The 12,244-nt window shown below is 44.9% G+C and overlaps 1 long non-coding RNA gene across 1 annotated transcript in view; it reads right to left on the reverse strand.

The window, feature by feature from the left end:
• Positions 1 to 6,675: 6,675 nt before the first annotated feature.
• Positions 6,676 to 12,244, reverse strand: part of LOC109312564 — a 12,326-nt gene continuing 6,757 nt past the window's right edge. The window contains exons 2-3 of the long non-coding RNA XR_002101847.1: positions 7,658 to 7,663; positions 6,676 to 6,689 (exon numbers count right to left, since the gene is read on the reverse strand). This is a non-coding gene — a long non-coding RNA (uncharacterized LOC109312564). The remainder of the gene's footprint in view (positions 6,690 to 7,657; positions 7,664 to 12,244) is intronic.

Genomic DNA, 12,244 nt, shown 5'->3' on the forward strand with positions numbered 1-12,244 from the left:
GCATGAGAAAGGCTAGGGAGAAGCTGGGGGAGAGTCTGCGATTTAGTATAAGAAGAGCTGTGGCAAGGCTGGGCAAGGGAAAAAGTCCTTGGCAGTGTTTCTTTCTTATCAGGTGCAAGATGCAAGCTGTGCATTTCTAACAATACTCCATTTCTAACACAGTAGTGTGCCCCAATGAGGCCTTCTCCTCCCCAATAGCCTCATCGCAGTCCACCAGAGTACAAGCAACAACCAAAATATGAGCCTGTGAGGAAAGAGAAGAGCCCCAGAGAAGTAAAGTGGCACCACCTGAATTGCAAAGAACTCTGCAGGGCTCCTTCATCCCGTGTTTCAGGACGGGAGGGGGAGTCAGCTGGAACTCCAGGATAAAAGGAGACCCGGGGCATGCAAAAGGGGGACACCCGAAACCAGAAGTGACCGACTCAGGCAACGAGATGGCAGGGAGAGCCGGAGGCACTGAGGAAGCAAGGGAGACCAGGCTTAAGGAAAGCAACTCTGTGGAGGAGCTGCCGAGAGAACCCTGAAGGAAACAGGCAGTTAGAAGGTACTGTAAAGACCCTAATAGCAGGGCTGAAGAAAAAAGGTACAACAAAGTTGGGACTATAAGGGCAGAAGAAGTGCCAGTTTGGTTTTGTTCTCCTTTTTGTTTGGGTGAGAGGGAAGTCACCGCAGATAAACAGTGCATTTGCCACTATCAGGACAATAGGCCAGGAAAAGAACTGGCTAGGATGAATGGCAGGTCTGTGCCAGGCTCCAGCCGGGTGAAGTACAACTGGGTGCACTGGGGCTATTGACTGGCCAGACCTAGAGACCCACAGAGGATTTGTACTGCTCAAAGGCAGATTGCTGAGATGACTGAATTAACACCTGGTGGAATGGATGAGAGTATAGGGGTTGGTGGAGCCCTCTCTACACTAAGACAGATTGCAAGAGTGACAGCGGCAAAACCCACATGTCCCGGCATTCTATTTTCTCCCATAACAAGTCATGGCAGGAGAGATTGTGGACGTGTGGGAGAGTCCAGCAAGACGTTGCGGTGGACTTTGGCCGGCTAGCTGAGGTGCTAAAACTGGCTTGGTGCAGAAGACAGAGAAAAAAAAAAAGGAAACAAAAGGAAAAAAAAAATGCTCAGACAAGGCGATGAGCACCACAGATTGATGAAACGGAGAATTATTGAGACAAGCCCCTACCCCAGATAAGGGTGGGGTTTTGGGGTGAAGGCCCGCCATTGGACAGAGCCCTGGGGCTATAACATAATACGAACAGTGCAGGATGCACTCTGTTGCTTTAAAAGAGGCAAACTTCCCCCAAGCATTAAGTACCTCACAGCCCAGGGTACCTGCTGGGCTCCTGGAGCCCCATTACTTCTGTGGGCAGAAGATTAAGAGGCCATTGCATCTCTGGTCAGTTCTCTGCAGAAGCTGCCTCCCCTGGCAGCTTCCAGAGAACTCACCTCTGCTGGCCTCAGCCCTGGGGCCCAGGGTCCTGGGTCCTGACTCCTTCCGGTCACCTGACCAGGTGCAGGTGCAAGCTAGTTCCCTCGTAGTCTGCTGCCATGGCAACCTGCACTGTGGGGGTTCTGTCTGGCTCCTAGAGCCCTCTCTCTAGGCAGTTTCCGCCCTTAAAGGAACAGGCACACCTTAGTGCCCTGCCAAGACTCTCACTCACCAGAGTGGGTCTTCATTCTTTCCTGCACCACGCCCTTCCTGGGCTTCTCTCGACCTTTCCTTTGCCACCTGATCACTCTGGAACTGTGAGGTGGACATTTTCAAGTGCCTCCTGCTTGCCTTTTCCCCAAGGCTGCACCATGCGGGATTTGTCAGGATCTACCCTGCCACAGGTAGTCCCCCCACATTAGCTAAACTTGGTAGGGTGGAGCTTTTGGCCATCCAGCTTTTCTTCCCTCTGGAGGTAATGGAAGCCTCCTACACTACCCTCTCTGGGACTTTCTCCCATGCTAACTCTTCCATGCTGACCCCTGCAATGTGGAATAGCCAGGTCATCCCATCTTCCTTTGAAAGATCTGTTCTCTCTCTTTTGGAGTCCCTTCTTCCCCTCACCTTGGGCTCATTTATACTTAAGTGATATGGTCCCTGACTCCCCTCTGCTCAGGTCAAGTTGCAGGATTTCTTGCCTCCCTATAGCTCCTTGCTGATCCCTAAGCCTTTCCCAAAGTTTCTACTGCATTCTCAGTGCTGTCTGGGCATATTCTTCACTCCAAAACTATTTTTCCACATCTGGTGGGTCTTCCTGCAACCCCAGTATACACTATCACATAGGCTACTCCCCCAACTCTAGCTGCAACCAATTTCCTCAAGGTCCACCATTTAACTTGCCCTGGGAGGTTATTAACATATACCCAAGTTGTTCTTCCAGGTCTTTGCCTCCCTTCCTGCCTGGTTATCTTTGGTGCCAAGGAACCTTCTGCTTCCTTAGCTTGGTCTGCAGTCTGGGTCTGGCATGGTGTTTGCTTCTGTGTGGGGCTTGGTAACTTTTCCTCGTGGTTGGATTTGGGACATACTTCTGTTTTCCCTCAAGCTTCCCTGGGTGTTTGGCCTATTTCTCTTCATCTCATGCTCTTTTGCCCACTTTCTGACTAGGGCTTCTGCCACCCTCTCCCCTCCGGACCAGGTATCTGGTTTACTGTATGCTGGGGCTGGGGCCATCTTTGGTGGCTTTTTTGTTTTGGATGTTTCCCCTTCTGAGTGTGGCTATGGCAACTTGGATCACTAGTCCTGGTTCTTGTATTGAACTGCTCACTCTTCTGCGCAGTTGCCATACCCGCCTTATCCACTTCTATCTGCTGGATCCATTCTGGCACAGTTAATATTTGTGTCATGCCTGCCAGCAAGTTCTTTTAGCTTCTCTCTTAGGCGACGCATCTCCTCTGTATACTGGCTTATCCACTGACCCCATTTCCAATCCAGGCCCTCCACAACTGTGGGGAGGATCTCTTTCCATACTGTTGTCAGATCTACCACTCAGGGTCCATCTGTCTATGTATTCTCCTGCTGCACTGTTGCCTTCTTATCCCTGGGGCTTCCAGGCCCCAAATTCCTGGGTAGTTCTTGGTGCCCCTGGAACTTCAGGAATACTAGCTGTGCAGTCTCTGATTTTCAGTCTCTGTTAAGAACACTTTCAAAACCATGAGCTCCTGAAAGTGTTCCTGGAGTTCCACTTTAGGTATGACTACATATTCTGCCAACTGCATGCTTATTGTCACCAACTTGTCTTCCAGTGGTTGAGTGGTCTGTAATGTTTGCTGCTTCCTCTCTGTCTGCAACACTGCCTCCCTAGATGCGTCTTCTTCTAGAAGGGTTTTTAGGGACTGTATCTCTTCCCCAAGTTGGCCCTTTTCCAACTCCACCCTTTGCAATTGAGTTCGCAGTGCCACACACTCCTCAATTCTGAATTTTACCTCTATTTCAAGGGAGTGCCTCTGGTCCTGCAATGCTTTGTGATTTGCCATGTATCCTCTCACTTTCTCCATTTCTTTTGATATAGCTTTCCCTGTCTTCTCTGACTGGGTATGGCTCTCCATTAATTTTTCTTGCAACTCTTGCACCAGACATTCTAACTGTAAGGATCACTCTTGCCACCTCTCCTGCTCCTCCTGCAGCTCGTCTAATGGGTCCTCTTGGCTCTGTAATTCTTTTCATAGAGTCCCTATAATGCATTTTGATACTTCCAGCCGCTGTAGAGCATCCTTCTATTTTACTGCCTGGGCCATACCACATTCAGGAGACTTGGTCCTCAATGCAGTCAATCTCCTTCTGCATCTCTTGCAACTTTTCTTCCCATTATTTGCTCTTCTTGGCCTCATTTGCCATGAGCCATTTCAGTGCTCGAGTCTTTTTCGCCTCAACTGCAATCAGGCACTTGATTTCCTTAGACCCTTCTTCTTTCTTTCTGGATTGTGCACACAGCTCTAAAGATGCCACTTTTGCCTTGGTTTGCTCCTTTTAGGACTTCACCATTTCAAATTCTAGACAGGCAACTTTTTCCTCCACCTCATCCACCCGCAACTGCCAGGTGAAGGCTTTTTGTCTCAGACCTTCCAGAGTCTCTGCCTCTGCCATGATTCTGTCCAGCCCTACTTCTTTCCTGGTCTGGACCTCGCTAGGATTCTATACTGGCCCAAAGATTTGCTTCCCTAATTAGGGACACCGGGTTCCTCCCTGTGCACGGTCTCATTCCCAGCCAATGCACCGCTGTCACCGTATGGCCTCCCTGGGATGGCTTTGATATCCCTTGGGCCCTCTGGCTGAGCTAGCTCTGCCCTATGGGCACCTGTTAATCTTGTGTGCCATGTCTTGCTGGTTTAAAAAAAATGAATCAGGAGGCTGCCCTCAAGTTGCTGCTCGGTCCTGACAGACTCCTCTAAACCCTGTGGGTTGTTGGACCCCTTACTAGGTCCCACACTCAGGAGTTGCCTTGCGATACCCCCAAGCCTTATGGGCTAGATGCATGGCTCCAAAACCTCTCTGGAGCCTTGTCTGCACACTCTTGTGCTGGGCTCCCTGCAGCCCTGTCTGCATGTCCATCTAACCTGCTTTTGAAAATTTCCAGGCATGGAGATTCCACTTTCCTAGGTAGCTTATTTCAATGCCTGACCACCCTTGTAGTCAGAAAGCTCATTCTAATCTCCAGCCTATTTCCTTTGCTGCAGCTTGAGACTATTGCTCTTAGTCCTCTCTCCTATAGCCACAGAGAAAAGCCCATCTCCATCCTCTCTGTAATCATTCTTCAGGAATTTGAAGATTGTTATCAAAAACCCACGCAGTCTTCTCTTCTCCAGGCTACATAATTCTAGTTCTTTCAGCTTTTTGTCATTAGTATCATCTCTCAGCCCCTCCGATCATTTATGTTGTGCTGTGCTGGATTCTTTCCAAACTGTGTACATCCTTGCCCAAAACTGGACACAGTATTTCAGCACCAAATTGAGCAGAAGTATCTCTTCCTTTGATTTGCAAATGACACTCCTGTTAATACCACTGAGGATGCTGTTGTTTGTTTGGGTTTTTTTGCAACAAGAACAAAGTGTTGTCTTATATGCAGTTGATGGTACATTATAACACCTAGGTCCTACAGTTTAGCCAGTTTTCCCCCAGTTTGTATTTGTGTATGCAGTTGTTCCATTCCAAGTGCAGGACTTTGTACTTGTCCTTGTTAAATTTCATTTAATTGATTGCAGACCATTTTTTACAGTTATCTAGGTCATTCTGGATCCTAGCCCTGCCCTCCAGCGTGCCCACCATTCTGCCCAACTTGGTGTCATCCACAAATTTGTTCCTTTCATTCACATCATTAATGAAGATGTTGAATAGTATTGGATCCAGGACAGAGCCCTGGTTAATACCACTTGATACTTCATCCCAAGTAGACATTGAGCCATTGAAGATTACTCACTGAGCATGATGATTCTACCAGTTATGTATCCACCTTACAGTACTTTTAGTCTATATTTTCTTAGCTTGTTAACGAGAATGCTGTGGGAGACAGTGTCAAAAGCCTTGCTAAAGTCAAGATTCTTTGGGTAAATATGATATCTTTTATTAGACCAACTTAGATAGTTGAAAAGATGCTTCTTAGTAAGCTTTTGGATTAAAATACCCTTCATCAGGGTGAAGAAGCATTTGCAGTTGATGTGTGGTCTTCCTGGATGGAACTACAGATGCTTCCTCAGCCTGATGAAAGATATTTAAACTTGAAAGCTTGCTAAGAAGCATTTTTCAAACTACTTGAGTTGGTCTAATAAAAGATATCAGAACCTTGTCTGTTTATGTTCTTAGACCAACATATCTACAAACTATACCCCTGTTGCTAAAGTCAGGAATCTCATATCCACTCTTCTCCTCTCATCTACAGAGCCTGCCATTTTAGCACAGAAGGAAATCAGATTGGTCAGGCATGACCTGCTCTTGGTTAATCCATGCTGACTGTTCCTGATCACCTTGTTCTCCCCTAGGTGTTTCACAGTGGATTCCATGAGGACCTGCTCTATGATCTTTCTAGGTACTGAGGTGTGGTTGACTGGTCTGCAGTTTCCCAGATCTTCCTTCTTCCCCTTCTTAAAGACTGGCATTATATTTGCCCTTTTCCATTCATTGGGACCTCACCTGATTTCTACAAGTTCTCAAACAGGATAGCCAATGACTCCAATGGCAGTTTGTCTCCTTCCCTATTTCTCAGCCAATTCCTTCAGTACCCTCATGTGTATGCCACTCTGATCTGTTGACTTGAAAGTATCTAGCTTTTCTAAGTAATACCTAATCTGTTCTGCCATTACTCTAGGTAGTTTGTCTCCTTCCCTATTTCTGCTGCCTATTGCACACATCATCTGGTAGCTGCTCCTGTTTGTGAAAATTGAAGTAAGAAAGGTATTAAATACTTCAGCTGTCTCTGCATCAACTGTGACTAGGTTGCCTTATGCATTCCATAAGAGACCTATGGAATCTTTTGTATTTCTCTTACTTTTGACATACTTATAGAATCCCTTTTTATTGCCTTTTATGTTCCTTCCCAGCTGCATCTCAAATTGTGCCATGGCCTTCCTAATTTTCTCCTTGCTTCCATGTGTGAAACCGTTATACTTTTTCCTAGTACTATGACCAAGTTTCTACTTTTTATTGGATTCCTTTTTGAGTTTCAACACCTTGAAGAGATCATTATGTTGCCAGGCTGGCTTCCTATTGCACTTCCATTCCTCTGTCTCAGTGGGACAGCTTGCTTCTGTGCTCTTAAGAGAGCTTCCTTAAAGTGTTATTTTAAGATTCTATTTTAGCAGGAATAAGGCAAAATGCCACATTTATTGATTACATGAAGCAGATACATATGTTTGCACCCGCATTCATACAGACAAACATATCATCATACACATAACCATGCATAGACATACACACAAAACAATCAATCCATTTAAGAGTTATAGTTACCAGCAGCAGTTCCTCAATGTTAGCACTGGGTGGCCAGCCCAGGCCTATTGAGGAAGAAGCAAAGATAGAAGTTGGAGTGGGGTGGACAGACATGCCTGTGGTCTGAAGAAAGCAGCAGTCAAGAAAGCTCGCCAGCCTTGCCATTTTTCAGATCTCTCTTTTATATGGATTGCTAGTCTTTGTTCAGCATTTTTGGGGGTTTTCCATACTCAGTCTTTGTTTGGAGGTTGCTTCTTATTCATCTTCTGGTTCTCTCACCTCAAGGTCGTGTCAGTTGTAAAAGCTGGCATCTCAGCTTTTACATGTCCTCGTAGCCCACATCGCAGGATATGCGATTCTTCATTATCTTCTTTGTGCACCAGACCTCAAACAGATTCTTCAGCCATCCATTAATTAGTTTACTGACTGGTAACTCACACATTGGCACCTTGTTGCCTACACAAACAATTAAATCTTCATCTTCTGCTTATATAAAAAAATTCTCATTCTCTCACCATTCACCCTCTTGCACACATACCTCACATACACAAGGCATGCAAAGTTCATTCACTTATGTCAAGCAAAGAGGAAGCATGAAATGTAGTCTCAGTTGCTTCTGAAATACAGGGATAGAGCTAATAATAACAGCAAAATTATAGAGGTTTATCAAATATTAATACTATTCATTTAAACATGACCTAGATATTTAATCCAATATGCAAAAATCCATTCTATAAGAGTACAGTAATCTCTCCTGGACTTATTTTCCCTTCAGACTTGCCTCTCAAGGGATCTGGCCCACTTGGTCCCTGAATTTATTAATTTGCTGTTCTGAAGTTTAGTGTCCCTAGTTTGGTGTTTTCCTTCTTTCCTCTCCTTAGGCTCTTGAATGCTATCATTTTGTGGCTGTCATCTCCTATGCCTTACATATAATACTTATGCTAATGCAACACAAAATTGTATGTGTTTTTATTTTTATGACAGCATCGCTTTGCTTACTCATGTTGGGTTGTCATGTACTACAACCTCCAGATCCTTGTTCACAGTGGTTCTACTTCATCAGTTCATCCTCATTCTCTGCTTGCGTACTTGGTGTTTTTTCCCCAGGATGAAGGACCTTTCATTTGTTTTTGCTGAAATAATACTTTCAGACACTTCAGATTTTTGTGGAAAAAGTACCAAGTGGGTATATAGGTATCATGCCAAACTGTGACTATACTGACCTAGTGCAATCATTAGCATCGGATAACATTAAACTATATTGTGCATGTGAAGGCAGTTTGCCACTTGTGACCACCACTCAATCTTAACCGTGTTACCGTGGGCTTTCTAGAGAGCACAGAAAGATGACTGTGATTCTCAAAGGGACATGTACATTTACAATTCTTTACAGTCTTTGTCCATGAACTGTTTGAGACCAAGAAAGACTGCGGGGGAGGGTGAGATATACTCTGCTTCTAATAGGGTATTTGCAATGCAATTGCAGAAGATACATAATGTGTAAGACATAGTTAAAAAGAGTATTACTCCATTACCATTGCAAGTATATGTAAACCCCCAAACAACCCCAGGTCATCTAGATTTGCTAAAATAATAGATATATGGCTTTTGCCCAGAATCTGAGCTAAGTTCAAAACTCAGATATAAAAAAATTCAGAATATTTTTTCATTACTTTTCAGTTTTACTGGCCTTTCTGTTCCCTAGTTCTTTATAGAACTAAAATTGTAAGTACTGAAAATGTTACCAGAGTGGATGTTCTAATAAAATAAGAGCATTCAGGGTCCCACAGGAAGCAGAAAATATGACAATGAAAATCATAGGAGAAAGCTTGATATATAATTCTTTAAGCCTGGTTTCTGGACCATAGACATTTTGTTAAAGTAATGGAATGTGTGGGTGAAACTGAAACAAAATGGAAGTCTCTGAATTATCTGAGTAATTTTTTGTTCTAGTGCTAAAGAAAGAAGTATAAGCCATACCAGGTGCATCTGCTGTAGCCTAATAACACTGCGCAGTAGTGTCCTGTCAAAAACCATTTCAATAAGCTACTGCATAGTGTTATTAGGCTACTGCACAGTAACCATTATGAAAAACCTGTTCACTGGTGCTACTGAGCAGTAAATGTAGTTACTGTGCATTTAGTTAGTACTTCATTAAGCAAGTATTAAACTAAATGTGCAGTAACTACTGTGTATTAATGAATGTGTAGACATGCCCATTGTGGCATAAAGCAAGCTGGCCTGAGCTTTCAGTCTTGCTGCTATTGTGGAGACTTACTTGATCTTCATCTGTTTCAGCAAAACACCCTTATCTTCAGGGCTGGGATGGACTCATTCCCTCCTGGGGAGTAATTTCATCTGTATCTCCATCTTCTTCCAGGGTCCCAGAGTGGTTACCTTCACCCCCCAGGACTGGACTCACCAGCCAAGCAGCTTCCTCTGCTCCTGCACTGGTTCTCTGTGTCTGGTCAAACTCTTCGCTGGCTCTCACCAGGTAAGTTGGGGAACCGGAGCTCTTCCTTAAGCTCCAGGGTTGTTCTCTTCCTCTGTTTTTTCACCAGTCTTCTTTTCCCCTCTTTGTCTCTCCATCTGACCTCTGAACACCCTCTCACTGTCCCTTAAATCTCCCTTTTGCCCAGATGGGTCTGCCATGCAAGCTTCCCATTTGCTGCCTGCCTGATGCAGCTGTTTGCTCTTTTCCTACTTGGCACTGCTGCTTTCTTCTTCTCAGGCTTGAACCCTGGCAGCTGGGTTTGCCACAGGAGCCTTTGATCTGCCATGGCCCCAGCTGGTTCCTTTAATTGTTTGAGATGTGGTGCTTTTCCTGCTCAGGCTCACCGTGGTTTCTCTGGGTAAGTTAGCCTTCTCTGGGTAAATTTGCCTTCTTTGTTTCCTCCCTGGCATTCCCCTGGAAGGGTGTTTCAGGTGCCCTGTCACAGAGAGTATTAAATATTCTCAGACTTCTAAGACTGCAACCTCAGGATGACTCTTCTAAAATGACAAAATATGGCTGGATGCTGCTGTTGCTATCAGTGGTTGATACAGTTACAATTTGGTGTCTTGCCCCTTAAGCATCTACACATATAAGAAAAACAGATTTTGCATTTGACTGAAAAAAATAGTGTTTTTTAGATATAGAATTTTTTGTTCCCACTTGGTTTACTTTAATAACATGTAGCCCAGGTAACTCGGGTATATACTCCCCTTCTCCAATTGAAGGGAATTGTTAGCTGGCAAGTGTGCGGTGGGGGAACTGCAGACTGCTCAGTTTCCTTCCATCTCTATAGAACCAGGCCAGGACAGTCAGGGGACTTAACTATATACAAATTTATTTACATTAACTTATCACAAGGAAAAGAAACATGGATATAAACATATGTACTATACACACACACACACATATGCACACATATATATGATATATAAACAAATAATATAAACAATACCCTCTGGGTAAATGCTATATAACCTTATACCAGTGTTCCAGATACAGGTAAGTATCTGATGCAAAACAGATAAACCCCAACAGAAACATAGATAGCTAACAGATAAACTATAGATAAGTATGGGTGCACAATAAATAAGCCACAAATAAATACAAATAAACAACAGGTGAAATAATAGCAACATGGGGTTCCAGCAGAACTCTAGGACTCTACTCATCTACTAATTTACAAATATGAGAGTTCACGAAGTATAAGGCATGACATCACACCACTTATGGTACAAGAACCCCAGGGATAAATTTAATCCCAAAGGGAAACCCCAATGCCCTTGGGCTTTTCCCAAGCCCTACAAGGAAGCTGGTAACTTTAGGGGGGCTCTCCCACTGGGACCTCCACTTTCAGGAGCCCTTAACTAACCAGGGTGGACTCCCCCTCCCCTGTGGGAATCTGCTTTTCCCTGCAATTCACAGCTCCCTGGCCTGGAGGGCCCTTGTCTGCGCGCAAAACTGCTTTCTCGCCTGCGGTGGGCTTTAGAGGGGTTGCTGTCCCCTGGAACAGGGCTCCACTCTGCAGGGCCTCTGGCTCAACCCTGTCTACTGGCTCAGTAGCCTGAGCACTGTTGGGCTTCTTGGACTCAACCTTTTGCTATGGGTTGGAGGCCTGGGCTGCCTTTTGCTCCTGCATTGAGCTCCCAGCCTTGTTCCGGGGGTTGGGGACTTGAGCCACCCAAGTGCTCCAAAGATCCTGCTCCATGCACTAGCCTGTGCACCATGTCTCTGGCCTCACACCAGAGGTTGCAGACCCGAGCCACCTCATGCAGTTCCCAGGGTCTGGACGCTGTGCTGCGCACTGAGAGCCTAGCCACTGGAGCCGTCTGCCATTCCCTGCCAATGGAAGTCTTCAGGGGTGCTTCTAGGCTACTGCTTCACCTTGCTGAGCAGCTCTCCTCAGCTTTTCTAAGCCCCGCTCTTCTCTCTTCGCTGTCCAGGATGTGTTCCCCTTATGCTGGGCATGCAGCTCCTTTTATACTCTCCAGGGCTCCACCAATCAAAACAGCAAGATTTCAAGCCTGGGACTCAACCCAAGCTCTAAAAGGCAAGCCTGCTACAAACATATGAATAGCCACTCTCAAACAATTCTTGTCCATTCAATAGAAACATCACTTTTAACATCACCTTTAGAATTTTTTTTGGAAAGTTTGCTGTCTCGAAAGACCTCGTTTTTGCTGGCAGTAGTTTCACTAAGGTTATCTCTTTTTTGGCAGAAAAATTAACACTTATTACTCAGTAGCTAAGAGAGGTCAAAATATATTACTTCTATAGTTCTGCATAAAGCCCATATGCCCAAAGTTTACTAGCTTTTTTCTATATGTAGTAGAATTTCCACAATAGTGCCTGTTACCTTCTTGAGTGGCTGTCCATTTTACTTTTTAGGAAACAAAACAACTGTTGACGCACTGATTTTTTTTTCCCTTCATCCCATTACAACTGAAAAAGGACAAATAGCTGTATGAACTCCAAGTTGATTGGTAATGGCTAACCCTTTGCATTACAGGCCATATAAGTTTGCGCTTTCTGCCAAGGTGGCTTTCTCCAGATTTCTTCAGAAATACTTGAAAAATAAAAGAGAGAATGTTTGCAAACTAATCATAGAATCATTGAATCAATGAGTCGGAATGGACCTAGACAGATCATCTAGTCCGACCCCCTGCCATGGGCAGGAAGGAGCACCGGGGGGGCAGGGGTCATAAGACCCCAGCCAGGTGCCTATCCAGTCTCCTCTTGAAGATTTCCAGGGAAGGTGAGAGCACCACCTCTCTGGGAAGCCTGTTCCAGGCTCTGGCCACCCTTACAGTGAAGCAGTTCTTCCTAATATCTAACCTAA

The sequence above is a fragment of the Crocodylus porosus genome, unplaced genomic scaffold, assembly GCF_001723895.1.
Source record: "Crocodylus porosus isolate Cpor-Errol unplaced genomic scaffold, CroPor_comp1, whole genome shotgun sequence".
Classification (NCBI taxonomy): Eukaryota; Metazoa; Chordata; order Crocodylia; family Crocodylidae; genus Crocodylus; species Crocodylus porosus.